Source organism: Physeter macrocephalus, chromosome 4 (assembly GCF_002837175.3).
Source record: "Physeter macrocephalus isolate SW-GA chromosome 4, ASM283717v5, whole genome shotgun sequence".
In the NCBI taxonomy this organism is placed as follows: domain Eukaryota; kingdom Metazoa; phylum Chordata; class Mammalia; order Artiodactyla; family Physeteridae; genus Physeter; species Physeter macrocephalus.
In genome coordinates this window covers 109,586,152-109,604,326 of record NC_041217.1, presented here as the reverse complement: position 1 = coordinate 109,604,326, position 18,175 = coordinate 109,586,152, and positions in this window count along the sequence as shown.

The window sequence follows — 18,175 nt, the reverse complement described above, 5'->3', positions numbered from 1 at the left end:
AAATTTTGTAGATATATGGATATGGCCACTTTTCCCGGGGAAATACTTACCATTTCATCAGATTATCAAAAAAAAATTTTAAACCATTGAGTTAAAGGTAAAAGATGTGATGAAGAGCAGGGGTCCCCAAGCCCCGGGGACCTGTTAGGAACCTAGGCCACACAGCAGGAGGTGAGCGGCAAGCAAGCAATTGAAGCTTTAGCTGCCGCTCCCCATCGCTTACATTACGGCCTGAACCATCTCCCCCTCTCCCCCAGTCCATGGAAGAATTGTCTTCCACGAAACTGGTCCCTGGTGCCAAAAAGGTTGGGGACCGCTGATGTAGAGAACCAGATCCTGTTTGGTTTCTAATCCTGGTTCTAAAATTTGACACTTCTGTGACCTTAGGCAAGTCACTCAGCCTGTCTGAGCCTCAGTTTTCTCTTCTGCAAAATGGGAATAAGAATATCTACCCTCATGTGTTTCTAGTGAGAAGATGCAAATAAAACCCTTGCATAGGGTCTAACACTAAACAAGCAGCCTCACTTTCCCTACAGCCCCAGCAGACAGAGCAGCTTCCTAAACAGCCAACAAGGTTCTTAAGAGACAGTGTGAGCTTCAGGGGACTTACAAAGGAAGTCTGAAAAGGAGAACTCAGAATCTCAATTTAAGTCCAAGTCCCGATCAGCAACATCACTTGTATTAGCTTTTTATTGAAGGCCTTAGAGTTATGTAGCACATTTTACTTTTCAAAGCACTTCATACTTTTTTTTTAATCCCTTTGCAAAGGATGGGGTTGGTTTTATTGTCTTCATAGTCAGCTTATCCAAAGTGATAAAGAAGTTACTCCAGAAACTGGAAACTGTCTTGGATTTTCCCTCAGGCTAATATTGATATTATGGAAACTTGTTCAAAATAAAATACCCCAAACCACCACGGAGAGTAGAGTTCTTTTTTATAGAATAGAAAGGCTGGCTCTGCTTGATAATTTTACTATAACTTCTACTCAGAGATTGGGATGAGGTGGGGGGAGGATTCAAACTGTACTAACACAATATCTAACAAGTCACTGTTTAGGTGCTTTCCAAGTCTAGAATCCGACAACTGGTTCTGAAATCAAACATTCTTAGCAAACCCAACATCTCCAAACAATAGATATTGGCTATAAAAACTATCCATTGGGAAGGTTTTAAAATTCTTGATGAATGAAAGGTTAATAAGGATAGGGACTTCCCTGGCAGTCCAGTGGTTAAGACTCCGTGCTTCCACTGCAGAGGGCTCGGGTTCGATCCCAGGTGGGGGAACTAAGATCCCGCATGCCTCGCAGACAAAAAAAAAGAAAAAGAAAAACAAAAGAAAGAAAGAAAAAAGGATATTGCTGAGTCAATAGAGCATGAAACATATTTACAGTAGCATATGCAGTACCTTCAAAATGAAATAATTATGATAGAACTCATTAAAGTATGGCTGGTGTGTGTGTTAAAATGCCTGTCAAAGTCCGAGTACAATAACTCATAGATAAAGACATAGGGAGAGAAAAAAGTTAATCCCTTAGGATTTTCACTCAAGAACATTTTATTGCCTTCTTCAAAAAGGTATATTTTTCACCAGCATTTAAGGAGACTTTACCTGTGGGATTTATAAGGAAGATGATTCACGCGAGTTCATGGAAACTCGCATATGAACGGTAACATAATAATGAAGCTCTTAATAATACAGCATATTGGTGAATGACAGATTTGAGGTCACATTCAGCCCTTTGTATTTTGATACAGGTAAAATTAAACTGTAAACAAACTAGCCACACGCCGTGTAACAGTAACCCACAGGAACAAAGAGAAAAAGAGCCAACCACAATTAATTTATTCAGCACATCGCACCAAGCTGTCCCAAATCGTAAGATGTTTCATTCACAAGGACTGACCGCTAAACTCGCTGCAAACCTTAGTTTACCGTCAGAGAAGCCCTTCTGAAGGTGCACTTTAAAAACTGAGACTGTCCAGACCCCTAGCCGCTGACAGTGTCGCCCGACACTCCTGCACACCCACCCGGGGCGAGGGCAGGATGCAGGGTCGGTGGAGACGCAGGTCAGGAAAGTCTCTCCGAGATACTATATCTGGTCTTAGAATCTACAAACACACCGAGGTTCCTTATTCACGGCGAGGAGGGGCTTAACTGGAATGAACTGCAGAAAACTAAAGAAAACCGAGGAATATGTGTAAAGAGTAAAAGCCTCACAGTTGACGACAGGGACGCGAGCTCCTTACACGACCCGAGCCCGGCTGGAAACTGCTTTTGCCCAGCGCAGAGACGCCGGCTTTGCGCCCCAAGTCCATCCTCCCCCTACCCTCTAATAAAGGGACACTGAGTCATGTCTGGCTTGCGCAGTCTGGCTGTGCAAGCTGCAGAGTGTCTCCGAACCTCCCGCCCCCCAGCCCCGGCCGCAGGCCGACGGCCGCCCCCTTCCCAGGCCTCCCAGGCGAGGCCCCGCCCACAGGTGGCTTCCCGGGCTTGGGGGGATGGTGGTGCGGCAGGGTCTCCCGGCGCCGCAGCTTGAGTCCCGGCTGCCCCGGGCTGGGGTCGCCGCCACTGACCTTGGGCGGCCGGCCGAGGGGGCGCGGGGCCGAACCGCCGCAGCTCGCACCCCGCTCCCACCTGTGTTCCCTCCATGGCGCCGCCGTCCGGGGCCCGACCCTCCCGCCGTGTCTCACCGACGGCTTGAGACGTCGCGGGCTCTCCCTTCGCGCCGCGGGCGCCGTTCCCAAGACACCTGATGCCTCCGGGCCCTTCGGGGCTCGTCTCACCTGCGGCCGCGGCGCGCGGAGGGGGAAGCGGGGCGCCGGCTAGTGAGCGTGGGGGCGGCCTTCTGTCCGCGGCCGGTGAGCAGCCCTAGAAGCCTCTGAGGCTCAGCTCAGCCCGGGGCCCGACGTGAGCCCGGCGGTCGGGAGCCGCCGCCCTTGGCATCCTCCCTCCTCCGGCCGATTGAACCCGTGACCCTCCGCCGCAGCGCTCCGCTCCCTTCCACGCCCTTTCTGGAGCCGTCTTTCAGGACTTGCGGCGAAGGAGGCTGCCTGAAGGACCCTGGCGCCGTCGCCGTTCTCTGGGCGCCTCTCTCCCTTCGCTCCTCTCCCTGTACCCGTAAGGCGACCCGCTCCACCCTCCTCGGGTTTCTCGGACTGCCCAGGAGCTGCGGACCCGGGAGGTGCGAGCGCGTGGGTTCCCGGCTTCCACTCTCTGCTCGCTGGGGTAAAAGAGACAGGCTGGAGGTAAAGTGCCTGGAAGCGGGTGAGCGCGCAGTCCATTCCTTCAGCCTTCTATTATAAGTTTTTGGTTTTTAATTTTTATTTATTTATTTATTTATTTATTTAGGCCGTGTTGGGTCTTCGTTGCTGCACGCGGGCTTTCTCTAGTTGCGGTGAGCGGGGGCTACTCTTTGTTGCGGTGCGCGGGCTTCTCATTGCAGTGGCTTCTCTTGTTGCAGAGCACGGGCTCTAGGCACGCAGGCTTCAGTAGTTGTGGCACGCGGGCTTCAGTAGTTGTGGCTTGCGGGCTCTAGAGCGCAGGCTCAGTAGTTGTGGTACACGGGCTTAATTGCTCCGCGGCATGTGGGACCTTCCCAGACCAGGGAGCGAACCCGTGTCCCCTGTATTGGCAGGCAGATTCTTATCCACTGTGCCACCAGGGAAGCCCTATTCTAAGTTTTGTATACAAAGAAATCAGGAAGGGTAAGATTTTTCAAGCATGAGCCTTGTACCCTCTCTAGGCCTTCCAGTTTGGGAGAATTGCTATGAAATTAGTGGACTGTTGACTAGACTCTTCTAGACTGGATCCCGGGTCTGAAAGAGCCCTGGGAAAGTTCTTAAAACAAGTGTGACTGGAAACACTTGAAGTAAAGGTTCTTTGCTTGGCCAGACTTCGGTCAGGCTCCTGAAACCTTCCCTTAGGCTCACGTGTGCACTTTCTTGTAAAATCCGCTTTTAGCAAGAACCCTGCTAAGTCAGTCTAACTAGAACCACTCCACGCCCCTCCCACCCCTCCAATATGTGATCAGGTTTCTCATCCTTCACCACTCCCCAGGTGATGTCTGATCATCCTGGCCCTTTTTCAGCAAGAATCCTGCAAGGTCAGTGTAACCAAAACTCCCTTTAGCCCTATTGTTTTCTTTGAGTAATTTTCCATCCGTTGACCCCTACCCTGCAAATTCCCACTTGCCCATGCTATATTAGGGGTTGAGCCCCATCTCTCTCCTCCATTGTAAAATCCCATGGCAGCGGTCCTTATAACTATCTGAATGGACACTTTAATAAGTGTCATTGAATATTTATTTAAGAGTAGATCTCCAACCATAACCTTTTTTTTCATAAATTCTTTTTCTTTTTTAATTAAACTCATCAGGAATAGATCAGGAACTTTGATTACTTTTAACGACAACCAATTTGGATTTGTTTTCATTGATTTCCTTCTTCCTTTCTTTTTTGGCCATGGGCAAGTTTGTAAAGGTCACTGAATTTCCATAACAGGTAATTTCTCAAATTATATCGAGAGCTTTTAGATATTTTACAAAACCTTTTCCAAATCCTAAGCCAGGATAATTGGTGTGGCTACTTTATAAATGGGAATATCTTTTCTTGCAGTGGGGTACACGAATTTTATGCTGTTCATAAACCTGAATTCCAAGTGCTGTGAACAAGGTAGTCAAAAGTGTATAAAAAAAAAGTGTATAATTGGCACATTCAAACCTCAGGTGCAATTTGGAAAATGTAATTTAATCTCTTATGCCCATATGCCTCCACATGATTTAATACTATCTCCTTACCATAACAGTGATGGTGGGAGTTTGAAATGCTTGATTGTTCAGGAACAATCTGAACTTTAGAAAGGTTTGCAGGCATAAGTGATGGTCCTAGTTAGAGCTGAGTTAAGTAGACTGGAAGTAGACTGGTGAATAGAAAAAGCAGCTGGGGGCCCACATTCCCTTCTATGACACCTACGGCCTGACCTCAGGGAATTACTTAACCTCTCCACCTTCCTGTTTCCTTCCGGGTATAATCTGCCTAAAAAAAGGGATGATGAATTTTGATTAATTGGATGCATGTAAAGCCCCCATTACTATGCCTGGCATATTTTTGGAAAATCTAAATTAATGAAAAAATCAGCTGTGTTCATGTATTGCAAGACTCAGTATTATTAAAATGTCAGTTCTCACCAAGTTCATTTATAGATCCAACCCAATCTCAATCAAATCCAGCAAGCTGCTTTATACATATTGACAAGCTAATTCTAAATTTCTATGGAAATGCAAAGAACCTAGAATAACCAAAGCAATTTTTAAAAATAAGGGCAGGAGACTTCCTTGGTGGAGCAGTGTTTAAGACTCCATGCTCCCAATGCAGGGGGCCTGGGTTCAATCCCTGGTCAGGGAACTAGATCCCACATACATGCCTCCAACTAAGAAGCCAGTGAGCCACAACTAAGTGGCCAGCGAGCCGCCACTAAGGAACTCACCTGCTGCAACTAAGACCTAGTTCAACCAAATTAATTAATTAATTAAATATTAAAAAGAAGGACAAAATTGGAGGACTTACCCTACCTGATTTCAAGACTTATTATAAAGCTCTTTAAGCATGACAGCTTGGTGTTTATGAAAAGAGACATATAAAAATAAAATGGAATGGAACAGACTAGTGGGTCCAGAAATAGATTCCTACATATATACAATTGATTTTTTTTTTTTTTTTTTTGGTATGCGGGCCTCTCACTGTTGTGGCCTCTCCCGTGGCGGAGCACAGGCTCCGGACGCGCAGGCTCAGCGGCCACGGCTCACGGGCCCAGCCGCTCCGCAGCATGTGGGATCCTCCCGGACCTGGGCACGAACCCGTGTGCCCTGCATCGGCAGGCGGACTCTCAACCACTGCGCCACCAGGGAAGCCCCAGTCAATTGATTTTTGACAAAGGTGCCAAAACAATATAGAGGGGAAAATTAAACCTTGACAATCAACATAGTGATATTATTGGCTCAAAGCAATATACTGACATGAAGTCAAAAGGAAGACAGGAAACCTTGACATGCAGAGTCAAAAATTAAGGTCAACATTTCTGGAAGCATGACAGGAACATATCAGAAACAATTAATATCTAAGCAGTCCATCTTGCTTGTAATTTTGGTCATGTTATAAAATGTGTTATTGAGCACTTTTACAGATAACATAAATAGTAATATGTTTAATATATATTTATATAATTAATTTTAGTATATATGTATATAATTAATAATTATATACATAGAATACGTTGTGCTAATCCTGTGGATGGTATTTCAAGAAATGACATTTTGCAAGCAAAATAGCTTCATAAATTGGTGATTTCAACATATTTCTATGTAACACTATTGATCTTGCTAGGAGATCCAAGTGTTAACATTGTTTAAGTATTATCTAATCCTGTTTGCTGCATTTTCCAGATCACTGAAGTATATAGTTCTTTGTACAACAGACCAAATATTTTCATTGTGAAAATAGTAAATGAGCTTATAAAAAGCAACATATGCCCTAATGCCCAATCTGATAATACTTTTGGAAGCACTTTTAACAGCTGAACCAACATCAAATACAGAATAAGAGGAATTTTCTCTCATTTGTCACAAAACAAAGATCAAATCTCTTGGATAAGTCTATTAATGTTTTATGTGTTTTAAATTGTCATTTGAAGAATAACTTTTTAAATATTAAATATTTTTACTTTTTATCTTTAAAAATGATTTTTATTTAGAAAATAAAAATTTATTTTGCATTAATGCTTCCCTCTTTTAATGATTTTTATTATGAAATATCTATAACAGGTAGCATGTAACTGAAATATACCATCTTGTCCAATATATTGGCTCATAAAAATAATAAATGACACTTTTATTACTATATTTTTTAAAACAGAAAGAAACTTCTGGAACTTTTAGTATAACCCTATAATAAATAATAAATTGCTTATTATGTTTACTCATTATATTTTAAAAACATGTAAAAAAAGTTATGAAAAATGCAAAATAAGTTATTATTTCAGGAGTTCCATTTTTTTTCTTTTTGTTCCTGAATCTCAAAGATTGATTTCTTTTGGGAATTTGGAAACACTACTACAATAACCAATGAATCCCTACAGCATTCTTGGTAACTGATGGATGGAAGAGAGCTTTTTTCACATCTTTATCTTCTTGCCATCTCAAAAATCCTGTCTGTTTCAGAGTAACATAGGGCAGCTGAGAGTCTTAGGTAGCACGAGTATTAAGTCATGCTCATGTCAATCCAAAATATTTCTTAGCTTTCTTTTTACATCTGTGCCACTCATCTTCTTTACCCCTTAATTCCTCCTCTTTTTATAAATTAAAATGTTTATTTATTCAATACGTATATATTCAAGTATTTCTTGAGGACCTCCTAAATTCTAGTAAGAGTATTAGGTACTATGGATAGGAATATGAATAAAACTCATTTCCGGCTCTTAAAGATCTTGAAGTCTAGAAGACAATTTTTTTTTTTTTTAATTTATTTATGGCTGTGTTGGGCCTTCGTTTCTGTGCGAGGGCTTTGTCTAGTTGTGGCAAGCGGGGTCCACTCTTCATCGCGGTGCGCGGGCCTCTCACTCTCGCGGCCTCTCTGGTTGCGGAGCACAGGCTCCAGACGCGCAGGCTCAGTAACTGTGGCTCATGGGCCCAGTTGCTCCGTGGCATGTGGGATCTTCCCAGATCAAGGCTCGAACCCCTGTCCCCTGCATTGGCAGGCGGATTCTCAACCACTGCACCACCAGGGAAGCACAAGACAATTTTTTTTAACTGAGAAAATTTCAAATACAGAAAAGTACAAAAAAAAACCATATTAATCTCACTCAATATCCACAACCTCAAATGCAACAAATTTTACATTTTATTTTGTTTCCAGTCTTTTTATCTTATAAGAAATAAAACATTGTAGAATTAACAATCCCTCCCCAAATGGAACCTTCTGTCATGAATTGGTGTGAATCATCTCAATAGTTCATTTGTAATATTTTTCTTACGCACATGTACCCATAATAAACAGAAATCGTTTATGCATGTTTTTGTTCACAAAGATGACACTGCTCTGCACGTAGTCTTCAACATTTACCTCACCATTTTGGTTCTGAGCTATATCCATTCAAGTTTATTTATTTTAGCAGTTTTATGGCAATTTATTTACTACACCATAGCATTCTTTCCATTTCCCTACTAATGGACATTTAGGTTGTTTCTATCTTTTGCCATTACAAAAAAATTCTGCAGTGAACATCTGTGAACCATTTCCTCATGCATGTGTGTAAGAGTTCCTCTAGGGTAAATATCCAGGAGTAGAATTGCTGGATTATCGGATATATACATTTTCAGTTTTAATAGCTACTGCTAAATTACTCCCCAAAGTGCTTTTTCCAAATTATTTAATGAACAGTACATGGTGCACCTTCTATATGGCAAACATAGATTTAGGCACTGGGGATGCAGCAATGAAAAAGACAGAAACTTCTGACCTTGTAGAGTTTAGAGTTTAGTGGGCAAAGACAGTCAATGACTATAATAAGTAAATTATAGAGTGTTTTAGAAGGTGATAAATACTATCAGAAAAAAATCAAGCAGAGAAAAGGGGAATGAGGAGAAGTTGCCATTTTAAATATGGTCGGGGTAGGCCTCACTGAGAAGTTAACGTTTTAACAAAAACATGAAGGAGATCTGGTTTAAGTGTCCCAGGCAGAGGGAACAGCCAATCAGGAGCCTGCCTAGTGTATTCGAGTAACCCAAGGAGGCCAGTGTCTGCAGAGGTGTGAGCCACAGGCAAGAGTGATAGGAAATGAGCCTAGTAACAGGGGCCAGGTTAAGCTGGATCTTGTAGGCCATTGTGAGGACTTTGAACTTTGGCTTTTACACAGAGTGAAATGGGAGCCTTTGGAGGGTTTTGAGCAGACAATTGGCATGATTTGACTTATGTTTTACAAGTGTATCCCTCTGATTGCAGTGTCGAAAATATATCCCAAAAGGGTGAAAGATGGAAGCAAAGGAGTCAAAGGATGACTCTTGGGTTCTTGCCTGAGTAACCGTAAAAATGGAGTGGCCATCAGTTGAGGTGAAGAAGACAGCAGGATGAGCAGGTGAGTGGAGAGAATCAGGAGTTCAGTTTTGAACATGTGTTTGAGATGTCTATTAAGTGCTTCACAGACTGTTGGAGGCGACTTGATTTGGTTTTGTTTCCATTTCTCTCACAGACTGATGCTTATGTGAAATACAGTACAAATAAATTGCTAGAAAATGCAATAAAGACATTTAGAATACAAACCAGTTTTGTTCATATGTAACATAAAACAGTTACTCTATTAAAAATGCTAGAAAGTCTTTAAGCACTTTCAATTTCTGTACTTCTTTTGTTGTAGACAGGTAGCAAATATTTCGTGGAGGGGTAAACTAGAAACAAATATTTCCTGGCTGGTTCTGATCTGAGGGGCACACTTTGGATAACTCTGTATTAGACATCTGAGTGGAAATGTCTAGCAGACAGTTGAGTATTCAAATTTACCTTTAATTGTCACCAAATGGCGGAGGCAATGTCTATCATTCACTTTGAACAGAATTTCAGATCATTTTAATTCAACAACTGTTCATTGAGCATGTACCATGTTTGAGGCACTGTGCTGGCCTTTTTAATGGCAGTACTGTGGGGAAGGAACAGATTTAAGATCTGTGGGTAATCTGGATAGGCTAATAATCTGGCATCCCTTCATACTAATATTCTTTAAAATTTTATTTTACCATATATTTAGTGGAAATAGGGAAAAACTGATTTCCACTAACAAACATGTACACTCTTTCTGTACACTTGAAATAGGTTATTTCGAGTGTACAGAAATTCAAATCACAATTTTCTAAACTAGTTATTTCTAAATAAATTGTTATTGGGAACATATTGAACTGTTCAAAATTTAAATATTAAAACTTGCTGAATCAGGGGTGGCAACATTTCCTTTTGTTTAAACCTTGTGATTTATACCCTCATATGGCAAAAATATTCAGCATAGATTTTATTTCAAATCTGAAACTGTCTACTTGGTTGAGGGAAGCATCAATTTTATCTCTCTCCTGGTATGTACAAAGTCCCCTGTGGAAACCTGAACTAACTGACAACGTATTTCCAATTCACTACGGTGAAGTTTCATCTTTTTTGAAGAATGCCATTTACAGCAGCAGTGTGGTTGCTCTCACCCTTTATCTGACTTGGCTCTGAGGGAAGCATTATTATCCCAGATTTTGCAGATGTAAAACTGAGGTATAGAGAGTTTAACAGCTTGTCTGATGTTACTTAACCAGAAAGTGACAAATTTAGGCTCCAACATAATTTTCTAACTTTAAGGACAGTATTATTTAAAGTGTCCTAATGGTAATAATCATTATACATGTAGAACTGATATTTCACTGGCTCTTTTTTTTTTTAATATGTGTCCCTTAATTATTTATTTATTTATTTATTTATTTTTGGCTGCGTTGGGTCTTCGTTGCTCTGTGCGGGCTTTCTGCAGTTGAGGCGAGCCCTCGGAGGCTACTCTTCATTGTGGTGTGCAGGCTTCTCATTGTGGTGGCTTCTCTTGTTGTGGAGCACGGGCTCTAAGCACATGGGCTCAGTAGTTGTGGCTCGTGGGCTCTAGAGCACAGGCTCAGTAGTTGTGGTGCACGGGCTTAGTTGCTCTGCTGTGGGATCTTCCTGGACCAGGGCTCGAACCCTTGTCCCCTGCATTGGCAGGCGAATTCTTAGCCACTGCGCCAGCAGGGAAGTCCCCCCCATTTCTTATTGAAATTTTAGTTCATGTTTTTTCTAGAATTGCCACAATTGGTCCTCTCCTCCAATAGCTAAAGCTTTGTTCCCAGGTCAGACTTTTTTGTCTATTTTCTCATTTCTCAAGCTGAGTTCTCTTCTGGGATGCTCCTCAGTCCCTCATGTAGTAGGTTATGATAGTTTCCCCAAGCACTGTGCCAACATGTCATAATCCCAGCAACCTGGGGCTCAAACAGAGACACTTCCTTCTCTCCCACCCTCTCTCGCTCCCAGGCATACTGATGCAGACAAACAAAAGGCATGAAGACTCCTATTCAGGGTCCTCAAGCCCTAGTTTCTGAACTCTTATAAAAAAAAATTCTTAAAAGGGGTGAGGGAGTCAAGCACTAAACTAATAAGTAGTAAAAAGCCACCTCATATTTAATTTGTCAGATTACCCTTCTGTAAACCCAATCTAAAACTTATCAAGATGTCCTTAAATCATCAGAGAAGTATCTTCAGTAACAGCTTTTTCACTCAACTAATAAAACTAAAACTAATTTTTAAATATCTTCAAATTTCAGGCAAATTTAACTCAGCATCCCCTGGAAGAGCATAGAAGTGTTCACTACCCACCATGGGGATGTTTTGTTTCTGACCACTCCCATGAAAGAAGAGATGTTGGGTCATTCATTTATAATTTGAATTTTTAAAATGAAGAAATTACTAAACATTCTCCATTTGATTTCTAACTTTCTTAGTTTTGGGATTTATGACTCATTCCTCCAAATGGACATCCCTTTGTTGTGTCTGTAAGGATGATTTGGTTTGTCATCCAAATCACAAGGTCATAATATTACTTCCTTAAATCTGAGTGCAATGGATGATGAATCTTTTTAAGAAAAGGACATTCTTTGGAAGAAAACAAAGAAATTTTTTTAGAGAGCTTTTTCTAGATTTGCTATCAAGAACAGTCAATCAATTAAATGATTCAACATATATTAAATACCCATGTCAGATACTGTGCTAAACAATGGAGATAGAAAGGAGTGAGACACCATCCCTGCCCTAAAATCCAGTGGCGGGGGGGGGACCTTCATATCAACAGACCATTGCAACACAATGTAATACTTGCTATAATGGAAAAACAGAGAAAAAAATGACTAATTCTGTTGGGTGTCTGGATGGCTTTCAGAGAAGATGATATTTGAGTTGGGTCTTGAAAAATAAATAGGAGCTCACCAAATAATGAAGATGAAGGAAGGCATTAGAGGTTGAGGTAGAGGTAGAAGTAGATGCGCAGCTATTAAAGGGCAAGGCATCTTTGAGGAGCAGTCAAGGGCTCTGCATAACCAGAGCTCTGCCACCTCTCATCCTGGGACACACAAACTCCTGGGCCTGTGCTGCAGAATGCCAGGAGCTATGGAAAGTCACAGGATGAGCGTGTCTGGGGCTTCTTTGAGTTTATTCAATTTTATGTCAATTTTAGTTAATAGTAATTTTAGACATTTTCCCCCAGTTTATTGAGATATAATTGAATAAGGATTTTAGACATATTAAAAAATGAAAATATATGCTAACACATATATATGGAATCTAAGAAAAAAAAATGTCATGAAGAGTCTAGGGGTAGGATGGGAATAAAACACAGATCTACCAGAGCATGGACTTGAGGATATGGGGAGGGGGAAGGGTAAGCTGTGACGAAGTGAGAAGTGCCATGGACATATATACACTACCAAATGTAGGGTGGATAGCTAGTGGGAAGCAGCCGCATAGCACAGGGAGATCAGCTAGGTGGGTTGTGACCACCTAGAGGGGTGGGATAGGGAGGGTGGGAGGGAGGGAGACACAAGAGGGAAGAGGTATGGGAACAAATGTATATGTATAACTGATTCACTTTGTTGTAAAGCAGAAACTAACACACCATTGTAAAGCAATTATACTCCAATAAAGATGTTAAAAAAAAAAAGAAAGCAAACATGAACACATTGTGGAGCAGAATACAAAAACCTCATGAATTCTTTGTATGAAACAAATATATCTCAGTTGCAGAAGTCTATTTCAAGCTGTAACCCCTCTTACTATCAGCCTATTATGAACCCCCAGCCCCTATGGTTTCATGCCTCTCGGCTCTTAAGGGGTTCAGTTGAGAAACACTGCGCTAAAACGTGGGTTGAGTTGAGGCGAGAGGCAGGAAGTGAGTTTAGAAACATAACTCATTATCTTCCAGATATCTTTAAGGTATCCTTCAGAACCCTATTTGTACAGGGTTTCATATGCCAGATTGAAATATGTAAACAGGGTGAGAACAGGATTGAATCTCTGTTTCAGAACACTCCATGGCACCGTAGCAAATAAATTAGAGAGGAAGAGGCAGAACAAGTCAAGAGACCATTATTACCACCTAAAATAAGTCAGAGGCAGTGAAGATCGCTAAGAAGAAATGGATTATTTGAGAGAGAATTTAGAAAAGGAAAATGACAGGATCTAGTAACATGTTGACTGTGGATGGTAGGAATCATGGATGACTCAGATTTCTTGCTTTGCAAAATAATGGACAGTGGATACTATTACCTAAGGTAGAAAACAAAGAAGTTGAAAAAGTTTCCCAAAGATACCTGAAAGACACGTGAAAGGTAATAAGTTGATTTTTGCTTCTGCGAAACTGTGATACCTCTGGTATAGTAATTATTCATTCAATATCTTTATTCACTTATTGACTCAATATCTTTACTTAGCAACTACTAAACACCATGAACTAAGCTAGACATGTTTGGATATATCCAAGAAATTCAGTGGAATTTCAAGTCTGGAATTTAAGAGATGTACTAGGCTGAGAGTATAGAAATGGAAGTCTCCGATATGTTTGGAGGATGGTTAAAGCTAAGGGGAATAGCTACGATGCCGCCAGGAGAGTGCAAAGAGTAAGAAAAGAAGACTTCAGGGCTGAGGCCAGGGGAAAACTAACCTTTCAGTGTCAGAAAGTGGAAGAGCCTGGGAAAAGGTTTTCACAATGTCACAATAATAAATCCTCCTGCCAGTTTTATTTTTTTTAATGATTTCTTTAGTAAAATTTATTTGCATTTTGCAAGCACAAATTCTTCAGATATTTGAAAGAATGTACATGATCTTCCTACACACCATGTAAAATCATCTTATTTAGGGTCATTAAATTTCAGATATGTTATGAATCTATAAGCCTATTGCCAAATATTTTTGTTTAAATTGGGTGTAAAAAATTAATTTAGACCAATTACAGCAGTCAATTGAATTACTTTATTAAATTCTGCCAGATTACAAATTAGGCAGTTTTAATTATTTTTTAAAGGAGGGGAGGGCGAGTAACTGTTCAGGGAGATGAGCTTGACTGTAAGAATCCCATAGGATCCATAATCATAGATAAAATTAATTTTTGTTTTGCTGAGGGGTTTAATCTTCTTACCTGAGATTCATACTGCCAGTTTGTCTCAAACTCTATACAAAAGTTATTTTAGCAAGAAAAAAATATAACACATTAAAAGTTCTAGGATATCACGACACCCAATCGAGCCGGGTTTTCTCTCAGACGGGAATCTAGGGCAGGCTCCTGGGACGGCCCCAGGTAGTAGCTGGGGTAAACAGAGCAGCAGCCCTAAATCTTCATCTCACCCTTCACTGTCTGCTGCTGGAGACCACACCCTAGAAGGGTTCTCCTTTGATTACGGTTGCTCTCGGTGCGAGGCATGGACCAAGCCTGACGGCCCTGGCGTAAGGCCAGGCTGCAGCCCTCGATACAAGTCCCTTGCTAGGGGAAACTGCGGACTTAGTTCCAGTTCGTGTCAGCATCATAGTAACCAATCACAAGCCTGCTCTGAAAGAGACTGTTAGGAAGCTGGCATTTTATTGGTGAGGCTGCTTTGTCAATCTCAGCAGAGGACTAGCCTCTTTTCTCTTAGCAACGGATGCGTCACAGCAACAGTCTGCCGGGGGAACTGCAGTTTGTGTTCTTGGGACTTGTTTTTCTGTGAGAGGAGAATCAAAATCCCATCTCCAGCTCCCGAAGGAATTTTTCTCCAGGATATTGCAAAGAGGCTTCTTTTCCCTTCAGTTTAGCAGTATCAGGTAAGGGGAGCTCTGAGTGGGAAAGGAGGCTTGGAAAACAAGTATTTCACTTACTCTTTCAAAGGCGTTTGCAACACTCGCTGTGCCAGTGAGGTACTAGATGCAGTGAAGACTACAAAAATGTACAAAACTTTCTCTGCCTTCAAAGAACTTCCAGCCTAGCCAGAAGACAAAAATATCAACGAGAGAGCAGTTGACACTCTAAGAACTTTGAGGGCAGGTACCTGTTCACAGGTTTTACATTCCCAGTTGCCTATCACATTGCCTGGCACATAGTAGAAACTCAATAAATACTGGATGGATGGATGGATGGATGGTTGGATGAGAAGGAAAACAGTATGATCCTGGTATAGGGCATCAAAAAAGAAATGATTAATGTGAGCTGAAGTAATTAGATGACTTTAGGACTTAAGAAAGGGCTGGAGTATATGAAGAGTGAAGAAGATAAACAGGGGAACATTAGCCCTTTGAAAGTAAGGACTTGTCTTATTCCTCTATTGACCTGCAGGACTTGATTGCTGCTCAGTAATTTCTCTCTCCTTCTCCACAGTGTATGCTGAGTGCTAAATGAATTCACAACTATCTTTCAGGCAGCTCTGAGTTTGGGGCCCTCTGCCTTTGCAGAAGCCTGGCATAATTTACTACAGAACGGCATGATTAGAAATTGTCAGGGAAAACAAGATTGTATCAGCCTGAGTGAGAAAGTTGCAGAAGCTTCAGAGAGAAAGTCGTATTGGAGTTGAGCCTTTAAGAATGAGCAAGATTTAAGCAAGCAGAGAAATGTGTACATCGTGTGGAGCAGGAGGGGTGGGGAAGGAAGGGCATTCTCCCCCTCGGTTTGGAGAATGGATAGTAATTCTGTGAGGCCGGAGTAGAACTGGAAGGGTAGGTGTGGCGAGGCAGACTGTGAAGGGTGTTAAAGGTGATGCTTACAAGGTTGGACTCTCTCCTGTTTTGCAAAGTCTGGTCTATGGACCACTAGTGCAAGACTTCCTCATAGTTATTTTTAAAATGCAGTGTTCCAGGCTCACCTAGATCTGCAGAATTGCAGTGGAAGTCCAGGAAATTTGCATTTCAGATGAATTCCATTTCTGTACTACTGCAGGAGAATGCCTCTATGGATGATAGGGACCCACATTGTATTCCCTAGTATACAGGAAAGTGACTTGTTAAGATCTGCATTTTAGAAAGAGAACTCTGAAGGCATGCCCTGTGGGTGACTGTTCTGGTTGGAACAGAGGCAGGAAGTTAAGCTAAATGTTCATGATCTTGTCAAAGGGTGGGGGGAGAGAAATCTGTGGTTAGAAAAAACTTACATGTTTACTTTTACTAACTGCTAATTGAAATGAATGCATTTGGTAACAAACCACAGTAGTATTAGTGGAACCTGTGACTTTGTCACCAAAAGAAATTATAACTCTTTTCATATATCATGGGTGTTATAGATATATTATTTATGCTCATCACTTCTTCAAAATTAAGGCAATAATTAGAACCACTGCTATATCTTATTTAATTTACTAATAAAGAAGCACATAAATTATTTCATAATTTTTAAAATAGTTTGATAACTGTATTTCAATATCATCTGTCTCCCTTGTAATCCCATGTTTTTATTTGATGCATGGGCTTCACCAGGCTGCCAAAGGGGTTCATGGCACAAAATAGTTAGGAACTCCTGGTATAGAAGAACATGTTGAAGGCTTAAGCCAGAGGATGCTATGGGAGCAGAGAGCTTGGAATTCAGGGGATATTTCAAAGAGAAAAGTGATTATTTAGTATCTACTTAAATAAGTAAATATCTAATCTTAGAAAAGAATGGGAGTAGGTTATAAGGGGAGAAACAAGAAAAGAAGACTAACAAATATTGTAGGAACAGTTATCTCTGGAGGGTGGGTGTCATGTACTTCTCAGAATATGGCGGAAGAACCCAGGAGAACCTTGAAGCTTAACCAGGGTCTTGGTGGAGATTGACCAAGAAGCAGCAGTTCTTGGAGACATTCTTACAAGAATCCCAAGATGTTAGTCTTGGATCTTATTTTAAATCTTTATATAAAAAAAAAGATGGGAGGAAAACATGATGAGCTTACAAATACTTTGGGAAGATAAAAGAGGATAAAGAGGATGATGGCCACCTAGACAAGGTCAGCTAATTGAAGAAGACTCAAGGAAGTAATACTTTCTTAGGAAGACTCTGGGTGAAGATAAGGTACCAGTGCTACAGGTCTTAGAATTAAAGATCTCGTGGCTAGGAGTAAGCCACACACACATACAGGTAACAAATGGGAACATGTAAACAGGAATGTGCAATACAGCAGAAAAGTGAAGAGAGGAAGCTAATAACTGTTTAAATCACTGCATTATGTCAGTTATAATTCGTATCACTTATTCCTTCATCTGCAGTAGTTATCCTCCTGAATAACAGAAGCCTCATAAAAAAACACAGTCACAAGTAAGTCCCGAAAGTTAGCTTGGAACCAGGTCATGGACAACTCTGAATGCAATGTCCCTCATAGTCAGTGGAGTGCCATTACAGGTTTTGAACTGTTACACGAAGCATTTACCCAGTACAGGTGTCCCTCATTATCCCCGGGGATGGGATTGCTTTCAGGCCCCCCGTAGATACCAAAATCTGAGGATGCTTATATAAAATGGTGTAATATTTGCATAACCTACGCACACCCTCCTGCATACTTTAAATCATCTGTAGATTACTTATAATACCTAATACAATGTAAATTATATGTAAATAATTGTCAGTGCATGGCAAATTCAAGTTTTGCATTTTGGAACTTTCTGGAATTTTTTTCTCAATATTTTTGATCCAAGGTGGGTTGAACTCAAGATTGTGGAACCCACAGATGTGGAGGAGGGCCCACTGAACTCATTTCTTTTGTTACCCACCTAACGTCTTTTGCTATTAGTGTGGAAGGTAAAAAATGTGTCCTTTGGTACACTGCTAGCAAAAAAAGGTATTCTGGAATGGGTGAGTTAATTTGCAAAGGAAATAGATGGTTTTAATATCAACAATATTTAAATGGAATGCTTAAATATTTGTAAGTGTTATCTTTCATAAATTCTGTTTTGAAATTCAATCAGCTATGGTGGCTTTGAAAACCAATTGTAGTACAATCCCCTGTGGTAGGCATAACCTTTATTTTAAGAAAAGATGGGGCTTCCCTGGTGGCGCAGTGGCTGAGAGTCCGCCTACCGATGCAGGGGACGCGGGTTCGTGCCCCGGTCCGGGAGGATGCCACATGCCGCGGAGCGGCTGGGCCCGTGAGCCATGGACA